Source organism: Lontra canadensis, unplaced genomic scaffold (assembly GCF_010015895.1).
Source record: "Lontra canadensis isolate GAN:19392208 unplaced genomic scaffold, GSC_riverotter_1.0 scaffold89, whole genome shotgun sequence".
Taxonomy (NCBI): Eukaryota; Metazoa; Chordata; class Mammalia; order Carnivora; family Mustelidae; genus Lontra; species Lontra canadensis.
Window position 1 is genome coordinate 4,581,655 of NW_022631083.1, and position 21,388 is coordinate 4,603,042.

Consider the following 21,388-nt stretch of genomic DNA (forward strand, 5'->3'; position numbering starts at 1 on the left):
ACCTGAGCCGAAGACAGAGGCTTAACCCACTGAGCCACCCTGGTGCCCCTTTCTAAAGATTTTTTTTAAAGATTTTATGTATTTATTTGATGAGCTGAAAAATTTTAATTGGAATCACGCCCACTGTACCCGTTTACTTGGAGGGATGTGGGCAAGATCTCTATGGTATTGAGTCCTACATATGAACAGAGAATCTGTAATTCTTTGTCTCTTTTATGTCTTTTAGTGTTTTGTAATGATCTCAGTAAGTTTGCACATTTTTGTCAGGTTTATTTCTGGATGCCTATTTTTACAATTGTGAAATTTTTAAATATCCCACTTCTAGTTCCTTATTGTACCTATAAAGCAGTATTACTGATTTTTCTAACTTTGTGTCTGTATATCTTTCTTCACTGTCTCACTAACTCTATTATTTTATCTACGTATTTTCTTTTCATTTTTTTATGTAGATGATCAGGTCGTCTCTAATTTTGTCTATCTTTCTAGTTCTTATTCTCAGATGAATGCATTATTTAGTAACTCCAGTATAATCCTAAATAGTGGTGGTGATAATAGGCATTATTTTCATTATTAAATATGTTCTTTTACTATTAGATGTGCTATCTGCATTAAGTTTTTGATAACTACCTGTTGTTAGTTTTAAGACATTTTTTATATGTTTAGGTGCTGTTAAGTTTTCTTATGAATGAGTTTTATGTTTTATTGAATAATCTCTCTGTATCTTTTGAGAGTACTTATGATTTTTCTCTTTTAGCATATTAATAAGATGAATTATACCTACATTTATTTTAATGGCAGGACCATCTTTGCACTCCTGGTATAAAAGCTTGATTTGGGAGTGACAAATTATTATCTTAATACACTACTGGATTAAAATTACTAATATTTCCTGTAGGATTTTTACAATTCTATTCCTAAGTGACATTGGCCTGTAATTTTCTTTTCTTATGGAGACTATCTGGTTATTATTTTATCTAGAGTGTATTTGCCTCAGAAGCAGCTTTACTTATTTCCCATTATGTGGAATAACTTGTAAAAATAAAGATTTTTCTGTTCTTTGACAATTTGATAAAAATATACCTAAATAATTCCTTCCAAATTAAAACAAATTGGAGGGAAAATGAGTGCTTAAAACGGAATATGGTGATCTCCTGGAAGCAAGCTTTCCTTCCCAGATATTTTTCCTAGGAGCATTCCAAGTACCAAGCATTTTCAAGTACCCATGAAACAAACATTGATATAGATCATTTCCTGGGCCATAATACAAACCTCAACAAATTTAAAAGAATTGAAATCATACAGAATACGTTCTCTGACTCAAATGAATCAATAACAGAGAGGCAAAAGGAAAATCTCCAAATGTGGAAATTAAAAAATGCACTTATTTTTTTTAAGTTCTTTATTTATTTATTTGAGAGAGAGAGAGAAAAAGAGTGCATGCGCACTGGCAAGACACAGAGGGAGAAAGAAACTCCAGCAGACTCCCTGCTGAGCATAGAGCTGGTCACAGCAGGGCTCCATTCATCCCAGGACTCTGAGATCATGACCTGAGCTGAAATCAAGAGTTGGAGGCCTACCCAACTGAGCCACCCATGTTCCCCGAAATAGTACACTTCTAAATAATTCATGGGTCAAAGACGAAGCCTTAAAGGAAATTTTAAAAAATACATATAATGGATTGAAAACAAAAAGACAATGTATCAACATTTCTGGGAGGCGGATAAAGCTGAGAGGGAAATTTATAGCATTAAATGATTAATGAGGCAAGGTCTCAAATCTGTAACCTAAGTCTCTATCTCAAGATGCTAGGGAAAAAGTAACAAAATGAACACAAAGGAATAAGGAAGGAAATAACAAATGGCACAAATCAGTGAAATTTAAAAAATAGGAAAACAAGAAAGAAAACCAGTGAAATAAAAAAGTGATATTTTTGGAAAACAAAATGGATAAGTCTTTACAAAATAAAAAAGAGATAAAACACAAATTGCAAATCTTGGGAATGAAATAAGAGATATGACTATAGACTACAGCCATTAATTAGATTATCTGAGAATACTATAAACAACTTTATCCTAATAAATTTGACAACATAAAAGAAATGGACCACTTCCTTAAAAACCAAAAGTACCAAAAAAAAAAGATGAAAAGACAATCTGAATAACGCTGTAACTAATGAAGAAATTCAATTTTTCATTCAAAACTTCCTGAAAACGAAATTTCCAAGCCTAGATGATTTCTACCAAACATTCAGAGAATTAACATCAATTGTGCACAATCTTTATCAGAAAATGATAGAGAAAGGAATACTTCCCAAGTCTTTTCAACTAAGCCAGTACTACCTTATACTAAAACTAGACAAAGATAGTACAAAAAAAGGATACAAGAGACCCATATCTTTCATGAACTTAGAAGGAACGATTCACAATAAGATATTAGCAAATCAATTCTAACAATGTATCAAAATAATGATACACCATGACCAAGCAGGATTTATTCCAGGTATGACAAACTGACACAGTATTTCCAAACCAATCAAAGCTGAAAAATAAAAATCATGGGATCCTGTCAACTCATGAAAAAGAGCATTTTACAAAATCTAAAACCTGTTCTTGACAAAGTTCTCCGAAGTTGGAGCCCACCTGTCGACTGGCTCAACCCCATCCATTAGCAGTAGGATGACGGACCCAGAGTGAAAGAGACAGCTGGAAACTATTGATCAAGGGTCTTTTCTCACTTCCTGGAGGGAAGTACTAGTTTTGGTGTAGGAGTTTACTAGTACTAGTAGATTACTAGCACTGATGGGTTCTGAAAGAGTGCCACTGCCAGGATCACAGGATGAAGTTGGAAAGGTGCAAGCGTGAACAGGAGGCCTGATGATGGGAAAAGGCAGTATCTTTACAGCTAGAGGTTTGTCCACCTCATACGCGGCCAGGTGAAGCTACCCGACAGCATTGCTATCTTGCATTTGTCCAATCACTTTGCACTGCACAACTCATTTGCATCTCATTTGATTCCCATGAGGATGCAAAGCACCAATTCTCAACCCCATTTCCCCATGAGAGTGTATAGGCTCAAAGATAACACTGAACTGATAATAAATAATAATATGTAAAAGTGTAAGCTTATTTAAACAATAAATGATAATAATATTGTGTTGAATAGTTGACTACATTCACACAGCAAGTAAGTTATGGAGCCTGAGGACCTGTCTCTCTAGAGGGATGCTTCCTACACAATCAGAGTCAGGATGATAGATACCATTTGTTTAGCATTTACTGGGCAGAGGACACTGCTGTGTATATATATTATATATATGGGGAGAGGCCAAAGAAAGTATATTGTAAAATAAATGGTAGGAAAAGAAGGAAATTATTATAAGTTAATTAAGAGCATCTATTAAAAAATAATACCTGATGTGGAAAGACTGAAAGCTTGCCCCATAAGACTGGAAAAAAGTAAGGATGCCCATTTCTACTACTCATATTCAACATAGTATCCAAAAAGATACACAGCTGTAAAGGAAGAAATAAAATTCTTTCTATTTGAAGATGACATGATTGTCTACATAGAAAATTCCAAGGAATTTATTTAAAAAAGAAAAAAAAACCCTAAACCCACCCATCCTATAACTAATTAGTGAGTTCAGCAAGGTGCTAGAATTCAAGATTAGAATGCAGAAATGAATCACATTTTTATATATTAAAAATAACCATAAAGAAACCAAAATTAAAGTGCCATATCATTTTTACAGTCAGTAAAAAAAAAAAAAAAAAGAAAAAGAAAAGAAATGTTTAGCTATACACTTAAGAAAAACCTGTGGAGGATTTGCATGATAAAAATTACCAATTCTGATTAAAAGAATCAAATAAGACCTAAAAATTTGGAGAGACATACCTTGTTCATGGATTAAAAGGCTCAACATAGTAAACATGTCAAGGCTCCCCAAAGTGATCTATAAGCTTAAAGCAATCCTTACCGTAAGCCGAGCAAGATTTTTTTTTTTTGTATCTATAGATCAACTTACTCTAAAATTATAGGAAAAGGAGAAGTAATGAGGAAATAATCCTGACACAGTAGAATGAAGTGGGATGTCTTGATCTTCCAGATGTTAATGTCTACTATTGAGCTATAGTAATTAAAGCAGTGTGGTCATGGCAGAGGTATAGATTCATAGATTAATGGAAGAATAGAGAGCCCAGAACTGAGGTAAAGACATCCACAAATATACTCAACTGGTCTTTGGCCAAGATGCAAAACAGCTTATTGGAGGAAGTTTCGACTTTTCAGCAAATGGTGCTAGAGCAATTGGACAGCCTTGGGGAGAAGAAGGAGGAGGAGAAGGAAAAGGAGAAGGAGAAGAAGAAGGAGAAGGAGAAGGAGGAAGAGAAAGAAGGAGGAGGGAGAGGAGGAGGAGGATGGGAAAGGGGAAGGGGAAAGAGGAGAAAGGGAAGGAGAGGGAGAAAGAGAGGATGAAGGAGAAGATGGAGGAGGACGAGGGGAAGGAGAGGAAAGAGAGGAAGGAGAGGAAGAAGGAGGAGGAGAAGGACAAGAGGAAGAAGGAGGAGGAAAGAGGGGGAGGGGAAGGGGAAAAAGACCTTGAACTAAACCTCACATCTTATAGAAAACTTAACTCAAGATATGTATCATAGACTTAAATATAAAACATGAAACTGTAAGTTTTAGAAAAATCCTAGGAGAAAAATCGTTGGGGTCTAGGGCTAGTCATAGAGTTCTTAGACTTGACACCAAAAGCATGATCTGTTAAAGAGAAGATTGATAGGGGCGCCTGGGAGGCTCAGTGGGTTAAATCCTCTGCCTTTGGCTCAGGTCCTGATCCCAGGGTCCTTGGATGGAGCCCCACATCAGGCTCTCTGCTCAGCGGGGAGCCTGCTTCCTCCTCTCTCTCTGCCTGCCTCTCTGCCTACTTGTGATCTCTCTCTCTCTGTCAGATAAATAAATGAAATCTTAAAAAAAAGAGATTGATAAATACACATAATATGAAATTTACCAATTAAACTTTTTTGTTTTGTTTTGGTTTTGGTTTTTTTTTTATTTTTAATTTTTTAAATTTATTTTCTGTGTACCAAAATTCACTGTTTATGCACCACACCCAGTACTCCATGCAATATGTACCCTCCTTAATACCCACCACCAGGCTCACCCAACTTCCCACCCCCTTGTTTTTTACCAATTAAACTTTTTAAAATGTGCACTTCAGTAGCATTAAGTACATGAACTCTTTTCATCATGCCAAACTGAAACTCTGTCCCCATTAAACTACTAACCCCTCATTCCTCCCTCCCCCAGCCCCTGGCAACAACCATTCTACTTTCTGTTTCTATGATGTTGACTACACTGTGAACCTCCTATAAGCACTATCATACAGGATATGTCCTTCTGTGACTCGCTCATTGCACTTAGCCTAATGTCCTCAAGGTTCATCTGTGTTGAAGCGTGTGTTAGAATTTTTCCTTTATAACGCTGAGCAACATTCCAGTCTATGGATAGACCTCATTTTGTTTATCCATTTATCCATTGGCTCATTTTAAAAATTATTTATTTATTTATTTATATTAGACAGGCAGAGATCACAAGTAGGCAGAGAGGTAGGCAGGCGGGGAGTGGGGGGAAGCAGGCTCCCTGACGAGCAGAGAGCCCGATGTGGGGCTCAATCCCAGGACCCGGGATCATGACCCGAGCCAAAGGCAGAGGCTTTAACCCACTGAGCCACCCAGGCGCCCCCATTGGCTCATTTTAAAAGATAACCCATGAAGGTCTTAAACAGTAGGTTATATGAGAGGTGACATATTTGATTATGAGGCAAAGTCACTGGAAACCTGATGCTTGGGCCACATTAAGAAAGAGAAAAGATTTGAGAAGGAAGCCTTGTATAAAAAGAATATTCCAGAGAGCTTGTGCTGTGAAAATTGCCTCCCTGAGAACAGATATGACCTTCCACGCCCTTCATAAATGCTGCTTCTGGTGACATGTATGTGCGCTATCCGGGGTCTTTCTCTCCATTCTCACAGTGCTTGGATGCGGTTATGGCCACCTGCATTTTGCAGATGAAGATACAGAAGCACGGAGTTTTTAAGGGGCCCTCTTGCCAGCTGGCCTGGCTCCAAAGGCTGCCTTTGAAGGCCTGGAAGGATGATCAGGACATCGTCAGGTGCCTTTCCTGGAAAGCACCTTGGCTACTCAGGATCCTGGGCTCTATTCACATCCACATGGCCAAGCACAGGGAGGAGGGATAAAGAAAGCAGCACCAGGTGTGGAGTCCAAAGATCCCAGTATGATATGAGCCTCTTGGTGATTTGGGTCAAGGACAACATTTTCCTTCTCTTGCCTCTTTTTCCTGGTCTGTAAAATACGGATGAGCATTCTTTCATCAGGTGGCTGTGGAGGGTGTCACAATGCACACAGTGTGGGAAAGCATCTCGCCCAGGGTGGGCAGGGAATAACCATACTGGGATTTCAAGGCCAGGCAGCAGACCCCACAATACTCCTGTGTCCTCCGGCTGGAATCCAAGATAGAGGAATGACAGCTCATCTGTATCCCTTTTCTGGGAATTTCCCATCTTCTCAAGGCACAGGGATATGCTAAGCTGTGAGGGCTCATTCACTCTTTTGTCCAACCAAGGCTCACAAGCTCTGGAAACCAGGCACAGGGGTAGACTGAGAGCCCAGACCCCAATCAGGGGGGTTACCTGCTGATGGCAGGCTTTCCTGGAGAAATGAAATCCCATTGTGCTTGTCAGAGCCACGGGTAGGCAGCACCATGACGTGGAGAGCTGTGGGCGAAGCAGGAATTCTAGAGTCAATCTCTTTGATTCCATTCTGTTGGGCTGGTCACCCACTCTTCTGGGCAGGGCCAGGCCTGCAGCACAGACCCATTACCAGATTCCCTTGGCCGGCTCTGTGACTCTCTTGTCGCATTGCCTGACACATGGCAGTCATTCACAAAGTGAATGTTGTATTTCTTCCAGAACACCCCCTTTGACTAAATTCCTTCTGCCTCTGTCAGTGGGGAAGATGGCTCCCCTCCAACCTCCCTGGCCTCCATGGTGTATACAGAAGGAGTATACAGCGTATATACCTCCGAGTGTATACAGAAGGTGTTCAATAATTGCTGGTAGAATCAATGAATGGATGGGGGCAGCACAGCCAAGAGGGTGGAGGTCAACAGGATGGGAAAAAAGTTCCCATGTCAGGGGGTTCTGAGGGCAAAACCCTGTGACGTCCTGTGCAATGGACACATTCACAGGCATCTCATTCTAGAGCTGTCTCTGCGGCAGCCGGAAGTCCATTCTGGGGATGTCTGCCTTGACAGGACTGTGCCTATCCTCCCTTTCTCTCAGGTCCTGTGCATCTGCTGAGAGGTCCTGACTCGGGACAGGCCACAATATCAGAGAAGCCACTGGCACAGATAACCACAGCGCTCCATTCTCTGTATGGCAGAGAGGGGACCCAGAGATGACTCACAAGACCATTGCCTCCCTCAAGGTGTTTCCATTCCAGACACAGTGCCAGGAGGGAGGGAGGAGGCAGAACCCAAGTCAGGCTGCAGAGTGAACTCGAGCTTCCCTTGCTGGAAATGGCTTCCACATGTGGTGATTAAATGTCCATTACCTCCCAAGTCCTTCTGTTCAGCTGTGCGGCTGCGTTGTGCCAAAGGTGCCCAGCTGGGAAGCAAACCGGACCTGAAATCCAGCCCGTGCCCCACTTGCCAAGTCATGCCCATGGTTGCTGCTGCCAGAGGGAGCACCTTCTGCTCGCCCGGAGACAGAGTTGTTAGGGATCCCACAGTGGCTATGGGGGATTCTCAAGGAGGCCACGAGATGGCTGCCCTAGCTGCCCCTCACCACGTCACCCCCAACCATGTCAGGCCCTGCAGCCACAGGGCTCCCTCCCCTCCTCTGCCCCCTCCCTCTCGTCCCAGCCCAGGAGCAGGCTGTGGGATTGGCAGATACGACTCTGGAGGCTCTCAGAAGGAAACGCAGCAGAGGGAGTTCCCAGAGGTCGGTGGGGAACTGCCAGGGGAAAGCCCTCGGAGGACACCCTCCTTCGCAATGTGGGAATCTCCTCTGGTGAGTACAAGGATGGGGATGCCAAAAGGCTGCAAGGCAGGAGAAAACATTTAGGAGCCACTAAAAGCGCCATGTGGGCTTTCTGCGGCCTCCCCCAGGCACATAGCCTGGGTCCCGTTTATCCTTGGAACTGGGTCCTTCTGGTCCTGCTCTACAGAGGAGTAAACTGAGGCTCCCCAATGTGAGCCACTTGTCCTAAAGCACACCTTCAGCTTTAGACCCTGCTCTGCCTGTCTTCCCCACACCACCCCTCCCTTTGTGCCGCCCCACCCAGCCCAACCCAGTTCTCTGCCCCGTTGTGTGGGGGAAGCTGCAGCCCGGGCAGGTTCCTCTTTCCGTCTTGGCTCTTGAGTTCCCAAAGCAAGTGGCTGACCTCACGCCACCCGGGTGTGTGGGGAAGGAAGGAAGCAGGTGTGGTGCTGGGAGGGACCCAAGCCCATATTCAGTCTGCCTGGAGAAATCGGTTATGACAACAGAAAGGGCACATGATTTCTACATTGAAGAACGAGACCACAGAAATGTTTCTATGGAAAAGTCATGTTGACCAAATCGATTGCCAAATGAGGTTTTAGCAACAGGATGGAGGGAAGCCCACACAGCTGGCATCAAGTAGCACGTTCAAAGAACACAAAAAGTCGCACCAGGGGAGCAGAGCGGCCGCCCCTAAGTACCTGTGATGCCCCTTTGGTGGGGTTCTCAGCTCTGACTGCCCACTAGAGCCCTTTGGGGAGATTTTAAAAGCAAACACATGCATGCAAGTCGTGGCCCCACTTTCTGAGATCTTGCTGTAATTGGCCTGGCTGGATCAGACAGGTTGTGTTTTTTAATTTCATGATTCAGATGGGATTGAGGGTCATGCTCTACAGGATCACACCACCCACCCCAGTCCTGCTCCAGCTCCTTTCCCTGTGGGATATGCTGCCTCTCTGATGACAGCAGATCGGCTAGGAGCTGTGTGACCTCAGGCAAGCCGCTGACCTCCTGGTCTAGAGGGCAGAAGTCTGGCCCTGGTGAGCTGTGAGGTTCTGCCCCAGGAGAAAATTCAAGGAGATGGCACCTTCATGACGTCGGGGGAAGGGGATGATGAGGATAAAGTGATCCCACGGTACTAGAGGCTGGAAGTCCAACATCAAAGTGTCAGCAGGGCTGGCTTCTCCCGAGGCCTCTCTCCTTGGTGTGCAGACAGCTCCCTATGTCCTCCCCTGGGCTTTTCTCTGTGGATGACTGGGTCCTGATCACCTTTTTTAATAAGATAGCAGTCAGATTGAATTAGGGCCACCCTAATGATCTCATTTTAACATAATTAGCTCCTTATGTGAATCAAACCATTTCTTCACCTTTCTGTTTCGGGTGGACTGGGAATGGTTTCTGGTCTGGCTCTTAAGAACACTAGCCCCATGGACACCCTTGGGCTTGTCATTGGGCACACCTGTGCACGGTATCTGTTGGCAACAGGCCTGGGAATGGAATCACAGCTACAGGGGTGCGTTTCTTCATGTTAGTAGGTACTTTAGGTATAGAATGTCCACAGTGTTGCTCGGATGGGAGGTAGGAGAGCCCCATTTGCTAACCCCTCACCCATACTCAGGATGGTCAGTGCTACCAACAGTGTATCCTGGGCCCCACACAGCCCACTGAGGGCCTTTAACTTCTTAAGCTCAGAAGGTGTCTCTATCGCTTTGGCCTATTAGGACACAGATTCCATAGATAAGTGACTTAAACAACAAAGCTTCAGCAAAGACAAAAAGAGAATGTTGATGTCTTCTCACACTTCTGCAAGCTGCCAAGTCTTACTGTGCTCTCCATGATGGCAGGGGTGAGGAGGAGTTCTTTGGGGTCCCTTTTATAAGGGCATGAAGCCCATCCATGAGGGTTCTACCCTGCTGACCTAATCCCCTCCCAAAGGCCCCACCTCCTAATGCCATCCCATCGGGCATCAGGATTTAACATTTTGGGGGGATACAAACATTGAGTCTACAGCAGAGAACCTGGGGCACTGTCCCTTTGGTGCAGTGGCCAAAGAGGAGCACAGCATGCCATTCAGGCTCACCTTCTCTTCCTCCCTCTCTAGTTCCTAAGGACTTCCTGTAGGCCCACCTCACCCATCACGATCCAGTGGAACCTACTCTTTCTGCCCTCTTGATGGCCTTGCAAGTAACCCCCTGGTTCTCAGGAACCCATCTGGGCACCTGGAGACCTTTGCAAACCTTCTCTCCCATCCACACTTTCCGGGGGCCTGTGGACACCGTCCAGGGACACTAGGGTTCATTGCCTTAGTGAGCCACGCAGGGAAGCTCTGCCTGGAACAGCAGCTGTATGGGACTGGGAGCCCGAGCTATAGCTATGGGCTTGGTGACCATGGCCAGCCACCAGCCTGAGCTGTCACATGCTCCTCCACACGATGAAAGAACTAAGGATCCAGTGAGATCATATCCATGAGGAGGTTTGGGGTGACGTGCACCATGGCTCAGAATTTACCATTATCATCAATGATCCTTTCTAAGGTAACACCCAGCTGATTACATATGTAGAACCTGCTACATGCGGGTGAGTATCTCATCCCATTCCATGCAATGCTTCTAAGCTCCCCTTAGGAGGTAGATACCACAATTCCCTCTGCTTCCCAAGAGAGGAAACTGAGGCTCAGGAAGCTGGCTGGCCATGCCTGAGATTGTACCACTGGTAAGGGTCAGAGCCAGGAAACTTACCTGTCATCTGCCTCCACTGTGGCAGGCCAATTCACAGGCACTGTAGCAGGAAGGTAAAGAGGATCAGAAGATGCCTCCCCAAAATGTGCCCCTTTGGCATAAGGGTTATTTTGAAGTGAAGACAACTGAAATACATCAGACCCAGAATAAACACTACCCTCCCCCTACGTGCCTCAAGGTAGGGCACACATTGCCCTTTGTCACGGTGTCCTCCTCCCTTCTCTCATACCAGGAAGAGGAAACCATCCATTACTGAGACTACACTGACTTGAATCTGCATAAACAAACATTACTGAAAGATCCCTATGTTCTAGGAGTTTCCCTCATATGCTGACCTTCCCACACCTCACCATCCCCAGAAGCCCCAGATCCTCTTCCTGTGTCTTTTCTTTTACTAGCTTTTTGTTAACATGGTATACAAACTCCAAATTCTAAGCCCTTGAGTCACATTTCTTTGAGAAGTCTTGTGGATACGTATGTAATTATATCCGTTCTTTCCTCTTGTTAGCATGACTTTTGTAAGTTTAATTTGCAGGCCCCTGGGCACTGAACAAAAAAGGGTAGAGGAAAACGTTTTTCCTCCCCACCAAGGCAGGAACCCATAGGAGGTCCTGATGGGCCCTGGGAATAGCAGGGTTACCTTACCCGTCCCCCGCACTCCCCCAGTACAATGATATGAGTCTTGTGCTGTGTACTGAGGTCATGACTCCCAGCCCAGTAAGCTGGCACCCACTGAAAAGGCCAGTAACACCCATTAAAGAATCCCCAGTGTCTGAGCCCCATGAGCAGGCATTTTTGAGTTCCTCAAGCTTGTCATGATAAAGGCGTCATTAGTAGGAAGGGCAGCCTAGAGCCAAAATTCTGGAAAGCCCCTCCTTGGCAATGAGAGAGGATAAAATCCTAGAAATTACCTTCAGTTTCCATGTTCTATTTTTCCAGGCCCAGCTCAGTGGGTGTCATTCAAGAGGGTTTGAAACGTATCCATCCATTCTTTGACATGCCTCCTACAAAGAGGCAGAGCTGCATTGCCCTTTCCTTGAATCTGGGCTGGGCTGAGCTCCTCCCTTCTGAGGAGTGCTTGAGGGGGCAGAATCAATGCCTCATGACCTGGGAGGAGAAGATGAGTCCTGAGGTGGGGAAACAGGACATGCATGGGCAGGGAAGAGGGCACAGGGCATGCTGGGGGTGATGGGCCTGCCTGTGGGATGAATGGCTGGGTACGAGGATGGGACAGATAACCTGAGAGCAAGGGCAGGACCAAAGGATCTACATCTGGACCCAGATTCCCCGTGCTGACTGTGGCTGGCTTGGTCCAGTGCTGCCAGACTCTTGGTCATCCTCTTTTCCCCGAGACCTCAAGGGAAGCACCCATTTTCTACTCTCATCTTTTGTTTAGGATACTGTCCCATTGGAGCTAGGAGCTGTCTGGGCCTGCCTCTTGATCATTCCTCCCCCCTGTCCCCGCCCCCAGACCCTCTGAGTACCACTGGGGTGGCCAGCCCGTTTGGAAACAGGGTGCAGGCTGGATGCCCCCTCCCCTAAAAACAGGTCCTGCTTCAAGATCAGCTCCCTCTGGCCTGTAGCCTCCCACAGTGAAGATCCCAGCATGCCTTGCAGCTCAAGCCCAGCTCAGGCTCTCCCACTGCGGAAGGGGCCTGGAAGGCACTGTCCCTGCCTTCCTGGGGGCTACTGGGACAGTGGCAGTGGGCTTTGCCCCCATCCTTCCTCACTCACCCACTCCTCCCCTAGATCCATTCTGTGCAAACCAATGCTTTCCAGCAGAGTCAGAGTTCTTTAGGGAGATGGAGAGCGGTGCTCCCCAGGCTGCTCTCACTAACGGGAACAGACCACCCCAGCTGGTCCACTGCCTGCCCTCCCGTCCCTTAGAGGAGCTGGGTGGACAGGAGGAAGGAGGAAAAGAATGGTCAGTGCAGTTAACATTTGTTGCTGATGTAAGGCCGCTCATTATTTTTTGAGATGAATTATTGGGTAGACACTTGTTTGTACGTTGTGAGCTTCAGCAAAGACAAAAAGAGAATGCTGAAAGCTCCCGGAATGGCTGCAGTGCTGAGCAGGCCTCTCCCAGAGGACACAGGTGGGCGGGGTGCAGAGGAAGAGGAAGAGGGTGTGGCCCCCATGCCTTTCGGTCTCAGAGAGGGGTCTCTGGGGTGCAGAGTGTACGGGGGGGGGGCAGGGCTGGCTCCCCCTCAGCTGTGAGCTGTTTACACCCACCAGGGACTGGAAGAACACCCCTTCTGGGTGGGGACAGGGAGAAGGAAGCGTCAGGAGGGGGAGACAGGGCTGGGGGACAGTGGGAACAGGTAGGAGAAAGGCGGGGTTTTTTGAGGGTGCCAGGACCCAACCTAGCCACTGGATCTCTGAGCCCTGGAGTCCTCACTGCTGACCTTCTCTTCTAAATGCCCAGCCTGCTGTCCAGACAGAAGTCACTGGGCTCAGTGAAATGTATGGTTCCATACTAAAGCCATTTACTTACCTTTTCACTAAATTCCAAGGTTGCCTCTTGCTTTTTTTAAAAAAAGAAACAAAAACCAGCTTCATTAAGTTATAATTGACATATACAAAGTGTGCCTATTTCAAATGGCAAGTTTGAGAACTTAGATTCAGAGAGCCCACCCCCCGCCCCCGTCCCACCGTGAAACCATCACCACAGTCAGGGTAGTGAGAACGGTGCCACCCACTACCAGTTGCCTAGAGGCCCTCAGGAATCCTCCCTCCCCCCGCAGTCTGTGCTTCTTGCCCTTACTGATATTTTTAACTAAAATAAATTGGATTTTGTTATAGGAACTGAAGTTGGTGGGGAGTAAAAACAGGAGAATAAGCTTCTCTAGCCCGTGGAGGGAATGCTGGGGGACAGTCACAATGTCCACATATGCCTGAGGGATTGGGTCTGTCAAGAGAAAACCTAAGATTCAGATGCCCAGCAGCTGTGGGGATTGCTCTGAATGAGCCTCTGAAGTTTCCTTTCCTTTGGGGAAAATAAAAGGCAGCCCCTAGCATCATTTAAAATCCTAGTCAGAAAATAAATGAATAAATAAATAAAATAAAATAAAATAAAATAAAATAAAATAAAATCCCAGTCAAGCCCCGATGTGAAATCTGGGGAAGGTTCTCTTCTATCCTGCCAGCCCCAAGGCAATGACCTTCCACTTAGCACCTCCCAGAGGAGAGGGGGTGGCAAACTTGATGCCCACCAGGCCCAGGGCAGAAACCAGCTGTGGAAAAGGAGGGCAGACCATGACTGGCTAAGGGGGAAGCTGCCACCCAGCTCGAGCCTCTCTTGCTGAGACTGGCCAAATTTTTTACCAGATGCCAAAAATCTGGATTTTTTAAGCACCATCTCCTAATTCTTAAGGTTGACCCTCTCATGGTTTTTAAATCACCTCAGGGGAGGTAAGTCTAGGGTGCCCCACTTTCAGTCACCAGCCTGGGGCCTCCACACCACCAGACGGCCTCTTGTCATTCTCCTCTGTGCTCCTTCTTCCTGACTCGGGTACCATCTTGTTGCCATCCAACAGATTATCCTCTCATCTCATGTCCAGAAACTTCCACTGGGCTCTCGTGATGCTCTTTCATTTTGGGCTCTGGGCTGGGGAGAATACTCTAGAGACGGGTGGCCCCTGTCCCTGTCCTTGGGGACATGCTGGCTACTGAACGCCCCGATGGACATACATCCACAACTCCCAGGTTTATGAAGGAAAAGCGAATGGCTCTACTGGGGTGCTCACCCATGGCCACAAGGAGTGGGGCATGGGGGCCAAGCTGGAGCCAAGAAGGAGCATGAGGATTCATAGGCCACCAAGGAAGGAAAGGAGGGCAGCGGAGGGCATGGTGTGCTCCAGGACTGTCTAGTGGGTCAGATGGGAACCCAGGGATGCTGGCCAGTTAGGAGGAGAGTGATATGGGAGGAGAAAAGAGACTCAGCAGCAAACCCTCTGGGATCTTGTGCAGTTCTTGTCCTCTCTGTCTTGTCCAAGCCCTCTTAAGGGAGAACCTCTTTCTGGGTTCTAAATGATGGGAGGGGTGGGGGTAGGGTCTGTTGAGCTTGCTTTGGTGTCCTAGCAGCCTAGAATGGAGAGGGACCTCAATGATTGTCTAGTCAAATCTCCATCCAGTACAGGACCTCCTGTACTAGGCCCCCCACAGCACTATTTCATCTGGACCCCCTTCCCCCCCTTCCAACCAACAGGCCAGTCTCCTGATCTCCCTCCTTCATAGAGAGGTTGGGGGTCTTTGGGGGTTTTTCCCAGCATAAGAATGGCAAAAGCTGCCAAAAGTTTGCTGCGATCAGAACTCAAATTACACTCGAGCCGGCAGAGAAGGAGTGAATACAGACACGCTTCCTTTGGACAGCTGTGGCTACACTCTATAAAAAAGTGTCAGATTCAATCACTCAGGTTTGGGGGCCGTCGACGCCAAACATCTGGATCTTTGGACAGGCCCCGAAGACGCCCGGATGTTGCACTTCCCACCTGGAAGCCTGCTGTCATCTATATGCAACATTGATGTGGGAGAGGTATGCACCTGGCCAGGCCCAGCCCACTTCCTTGAAGGGGCCTCAGCCTGTCTCCCTGTGGACAGGACGAACGTGGGGGGTGGGAGGGGTAAGCAGAACCTGTCCAGCCCCCTCTGGGCCTTTCTAGGCAGTGGGGCAGCCCTGTGCTCACCACTGGACACTGACAGCCCAGTGGCCACTGCTCGGCGGGGTGTCCTTGCCATTCTCAGGGATCATTAGTGCTGGACAGTGATGAGGTAACTGGTGGATCTGCCTTGACCCTGGGAAGGGGCAGCAAAGCTAGTTAGCCTTTGCTTATGAAGGAAGAAATTCACTTATTTCCATTCTGACCCTCTCCTCCTGCCAAGAGTAAACCAATGGCCAATTCCTAGGGTCTGACTCCCCGAGGTGGGATGTATTTGCGAAGTTACTGCTTCAAGCCACAGCGAAACATTGCCACCAGTTTGTCACTCCCCAAATACTTTCTAGTAATAAAGTGTCATTAATTAGAAGCCCTTGTCCCCCAACAATTTGCTGAGAAAGATGTTCTTGACTGTCCAAAGGAGATGATCAGGGCAGGCTGAGCAACTTTTGTGAGAACCCTCCCTCCCATGGGCTGATTTCAAGTACACCATCAGGGGTGAGAGCACAGCTGCTGGACAGAAATGACCCAAGAATTGCAAAGTTGCACCCCTCAGTAAAGCTCCTCAACTGCTTAACTGTGGAGCATGACCATGGAGTAGGACCCACCAATTCCGCTCCCAGCAATAACCCAGGAGAACAGAGAACATGGTCCATGCAGAAACTGGTGCATGAATGCCCACAGGACTATTCACAACAGCCCAAAAGCAAAAACTACCCAAGCATCCATCAACTGGTGAATGAATCCATACAACGTGCTACAGCCACATCATGGAATATTCTTTGGCAATAAAAAGGAATGATGCACTGACGTATACTACGGCATGGATAAAACATCATGGCAGGTGAAAGAAGCCAGACACAAAGGGCAAATATTGAATGATTCCACTTATATGAAATGTCTAGCACAGGCGAATGCATAGAGGCAGAGAATAGATCAGTGGTTTCCTAGGGCCCCCGGTGGCGTAGGGGAGGAAATAGGAGGTTCCCTGATAAAAGGGAAAAGGTATCTTCTTGTAGCAAAGACTGTGATGGAGGCACAGCCCTGTGAATATACTAAAAGTCACTGGCTTGTACGTTTTCAATGGCTAAATAGTCTGGTGTGTGAATTATATCTCAGTAAAACTGTTACTAATAAAAAAGGATAGAAAAACTATGTCTTCAACATATTCCAAGATCCAGACTTTCACAATTCCCAGCTAGTGGCCCGCCCAACCACCCACACATTGGAGGGGTTGTGGTAGGGTTAAATGATTGACTTACCTTTGTCAGTTGCATCCAGATACTTGGAATTATAGCAAAACAGGATTGATCCCATTACCTGTTCCAAAGGAGACAACAGAATAACACCACACCCCTAGACATTAAAGGCCTGGATAGAGTCTTATAAATAGAGGAAGGATTGAATGTTTATACCCCTGAATCCAATACTTGGGCCCCTGAAATTAAAAAAAAAAAAATAGATTGTTGATTTGCTGTGTGACCTTAAGCAAATTACCTACCTCTCTGGTTTGCAGTTTCTTCATTTATGAAATGAAGATAATAATAGCACCTATCTCCTAGAGTTGCTATGAGGATTAAACAAGTAATATATTTAAAGGTGCTGAAAATAGTGCCCAGAATACTGTAGAATGTATTTGCTATTATTTGATTTCTATCTCATGGCCTTAGGACTCCACTTCCACTGCCTAATGTCTTTCCCTGAAACTCTTGTATTCCTCACACCCTCACTCTTGTCAGGTTGCTGCTTATCTATTGCAAGCCTGATGACATAGACCCTTGCCTGACCACCCTAACCGAGTGGACCCTCCCATCTTACCACCCTGCTTTATTTTAATTCACAGCTCTTGTATGACTTGAAATTGCTATGTTTATATTTGCTTACTATCTAGCTGCTCCACAATAATGCACACTGTCTTGTTCACGCAGAACCTTGTCTTGGATCAGAGGCATTTGCTGAAGGAATGATTGAATCAGTGAATGGATCTCTACTGCGTATGAAATAGATCCCAGAGACCTATGTCCTGACCTCGGAAGACTTAGGTCCACGTTGAGCAGCTAGAGGGTCCTCCATCCGCTCTGTGTATCTGGAGAGCTCTTAGTTCCAGAAGTCCTAGAAATGAAGTAGCCAGAAACTGAAAGCAACAAAAACACTTCTACTTCTGGCCAGAGGCAGAAGCCAAATTCATTTTGAGGGAGAACTGCTTCTACTTTGGGAAACTAAACCATCAGTGGCTACGTTCAGTGAAGGCAGGTCTTGCTCTGGGTGGAGCAGCTGAGAGGTGTGCGCTGAGCACCTTCAAGCTCATTGCTAATTTGCAGGCAGGAAAGAGGAGGAGGGACAAGTGGCCACGGGCTGTCCTGGCTGAGCTGGTCACCTCATCTCTCCTCCAGATCTGGACCACCTGCTCCTGAGCTGTAGGAGAGCCAGGAAGTCGATGTGGTTTTGCTGGGTGTATGGATACCCCCAACAAAATTAGAATGGAACTAAAAAACTAGAATAGCGATTAGCAAAGGAGAAAACTAGCTGTTGGATTGGTAACCAGCAGTCCCTGCCATGGAGACGATCAAAGAGCCAGGCGCCTTTCACCACTGGTGACAGGTGGGAACTCTCAAATTGTGTAAAGACTTCAGCACCATTCCCTGGGCTGTGTTTACAAAAAATCACTCTGCTGAGTTGCCCCTTCATCTAACTCATCATTTTTTTTAAAAACTTAAGGCCCTCAGCAGCTAATTAAATAAGAAGACATGGGTTTGGATGACTCACAGGGAACTAGATGGAAACGCTCATGGAGACACCAAATGACCCCAGCCCAGGGGCCCTCAGAGGGGAGAAAAGACCCAACCCTGTTCTCCTTTTCTGAAGCATGCAAGTAAACAATGCCCCCCACCCCAACTACAAACAAAACACTGTATCTGTTCATCATCAAGCATTTGGAAAATTCAGAGAACTAGAAATAAGAAAATGGAAATCTCCCCAGCCCCACCACACAGAGATGAGCACAGTTCACATGCTGACCTACTTCCTTCTCATTTCTTCCTCTAGCCAGCTCCTGATGGTGTGGTTGACCAGGGACCCACTTTGGAATTTAGGACCCACCTTTCCCCCTGAGTATATATCAACCTTACCTCTGTAGAAAGTGTTTTGAATCTCAAGAAGCCAGCTCAGTAGTTTAAACAGAGAAAAAACACCACTCCTCCATCCCCTGGCTTCCCCATCAGGTGTGTACTGCTAGTGACTTCCAAATTTGGGTGCGGGAATTGTGTGTTTCTTAAATTACACTGATGGAAGAGCCACGTGGGAAACAAGTGATTCTCCAAATGGGGTTTTTATATGCCTTGTGTGGCCAAGCGAGCCTCGGGCCTGGGGGAGAGGAAGTATGTGGGGTTTGCTTCTTGGAGACACCAGCCATCTTCAACTATTTTTTTCTTTTTACTCAATTAGCTTTGGAGGAAGGGGGGTCACCAGCTGCATGGTTTGTGAGTCACTTGGATTTCAAGCTCTAAACTGCCTATTTTAGGCAATGGATGTTTAAGGTTTGAGAATTTTTACTATTATTATTCTTCATTATTCATTTTCAAATCTGGTTCTGGAAACGACTGGTTCTTTCCCCTCAAGGTTTCAGCCACAGAAGGTAATTTGAGGTACCTATTAGGGGGTTCCCTTGGGGGATTGAAAATGCAATTAATGTACAAAGGAAAGAGTGATCGGTGCTGTGGGGATGGAAAAAGAGAGGATGAAAATCTATAAATCACCCATTTATCTCGAAGTGGCCCCCTGCATCCAATGATGGTTCTAGAACCTAACTGGGTCCTCTAGCCTGACCACGGGGAAGAACAGTTGCATTGAAACTATCCTGGAAAGTTTGAGGAGATGCATAGCCATAAATACTGAGTGTGCTTTACCTTGTTTATTAGATACACATTGATGGATTTGAGCCACGTGCCGAGCACCTTCCACGTAGGAGGTGTGGGAGGACCCGCGCTCTTAGAACTTGAGAGTGATGAATAACCAGCACTCCCGGGGAAGGACCACGTGCATCCCCACGTGGTAGTGTTTGCAGTGTCTATGGCATTAATCCTTCAGCCAATGAGACAATCCTTGAACTCAGAGCTGGGGAGGGATGTGCGGTAGCACATATTATACAATATTTCCACCATATTATACAATATTTCCACCGTATTTCCATATAAGCACCAGATATATTATAAACAGATACAAATAAACTCAACTGTACAATAGAATGAATCACTTAGGAAGTGACAAGTTGGATGGGGTTTGAGTATTACCTTTGTTTTGGATACAATGTATTTAATGGTAAGTTTCCAATTTAAGTTTTCATAAAAGCCATAAAAGTTGAACAGCCAGCTCACAACATTTCTGGAAATGTCACACCATTCTCTCCTGATCAGGAATGAGCCAGTTCAGGACTCTGCTGTCTAAGGGACAGATAGGAAGTAAACAAACATCGATGGTTGGCTGGTCAGGTCTAGGAAGGCTTCCAGCTACTGAAGACAGCTGGCCCCCTCCTGCTGTCGTCACCCCCAGGGTGTGCAGGCAACACAGGCTCTCTGCACCTGCTAGCACGGTGGCCTGGCCACCCCAGCAATCATCTGATGGTAGCTCGGGGCCACTCCCTGGCTTCCAGGTCTGCTAGATTTGGAGCCCATCTTTGGGCTTCAGACCTGCCTGACTCCTCCTAATTCTGAGATCCTCTGTCTTCAGACAATGCTGGGCATCTTCAGAGTAAAAGCCTGGCCAGTAAAGGCAGAGCTGCACTCTGGTTGGCTCTGTATGTGCTTCTCTCCTTCCTCTCCTCCTCCTTCCCCTTCTCCCCCTCCCCCTTTTCCTCCACTTTCATCTCCCTCCCCCCCCCCCTCCCTCTCCCTCTCTGTCTCTGTCTGTCTCTCTCTCTCCTTCAGTCCAGGACAGCAGCCAAGTTAGCCCACTGTGTACCCTTATTGAAATTTTTTTTTTTTTTAATCATTTGTTGGGAGCCTTGGTGGCTGAGTTGGTGAAGTGTCTGACTCAGCGTCATGACTCAGGTCATGTCCCGGGGTCCTGGGATTGAGGTCCACGTCAGGCTTCTTGTTCAGAGGGGAGCCTTCTTCTCCCTCTGCCTGCTGCTCCCATGCTTGTGCTCTCTCTCTGTCAAATAAATAAATAAAATTTTTTTAAAAAAACCATTTATTGAGTGAAGGTGTTAAAAGGTACAAAGCCCCAGCTGTAAACGAGATAGGCCGTGGGGATGAAATGTACAACATGGAGACTACAGTTAATAAGACGTTGTTGTATATTTGTAAGTGGCTAAGAGAGTAAATCTTAATTAAGAGTTTTCATCACAGGAAAAAGAAATTTTCTAACTATGTATGGTGGTGGATGTTAACTAGACCTACTGTGGTGATCATTTCACACTATATACAAATACTGAATCATGATGTTGTACACCTGAAATTAACATAATATATGTAAGTTATGTCCAAAAAAAAAATTTGTGGGGAGAGTCAGGTGGGGACATTGGAAAATCTCATCATTGCTTGAAAAAGAGGGTAAAGATAGAAAACAGGGTCTCCGACACTGAAGCTGGCAGCTAGAGTGTTTGTTTCCCTGGCCCAACTGAGGGTCATCTTACCCTTGGGTGGTGGGCAAAGAGCACTCTGTTGTGAGGTTCCCAGCCAGCCAGAAATGCGGCCCCTGCTACACAGAGGAAGCCCACCCTTTGGGTGAGTTATTGTTCCATATCTCTCTTTGCCTGGCGCTGCTTCAGATGAATTAACCTTGACTCAGGCCACCTTTGACCTTGACCCATCCTACTCTTCTGGTCCAGAGTGACACCTGCACACAAGCCAAGGACAAGGTACCTAGTCTACACGGAGCCAGTCGCTTTACCTGGCTGAGCACACCCATGGGAGGGGCGGATTCAGTGTGGGAAGGAAAG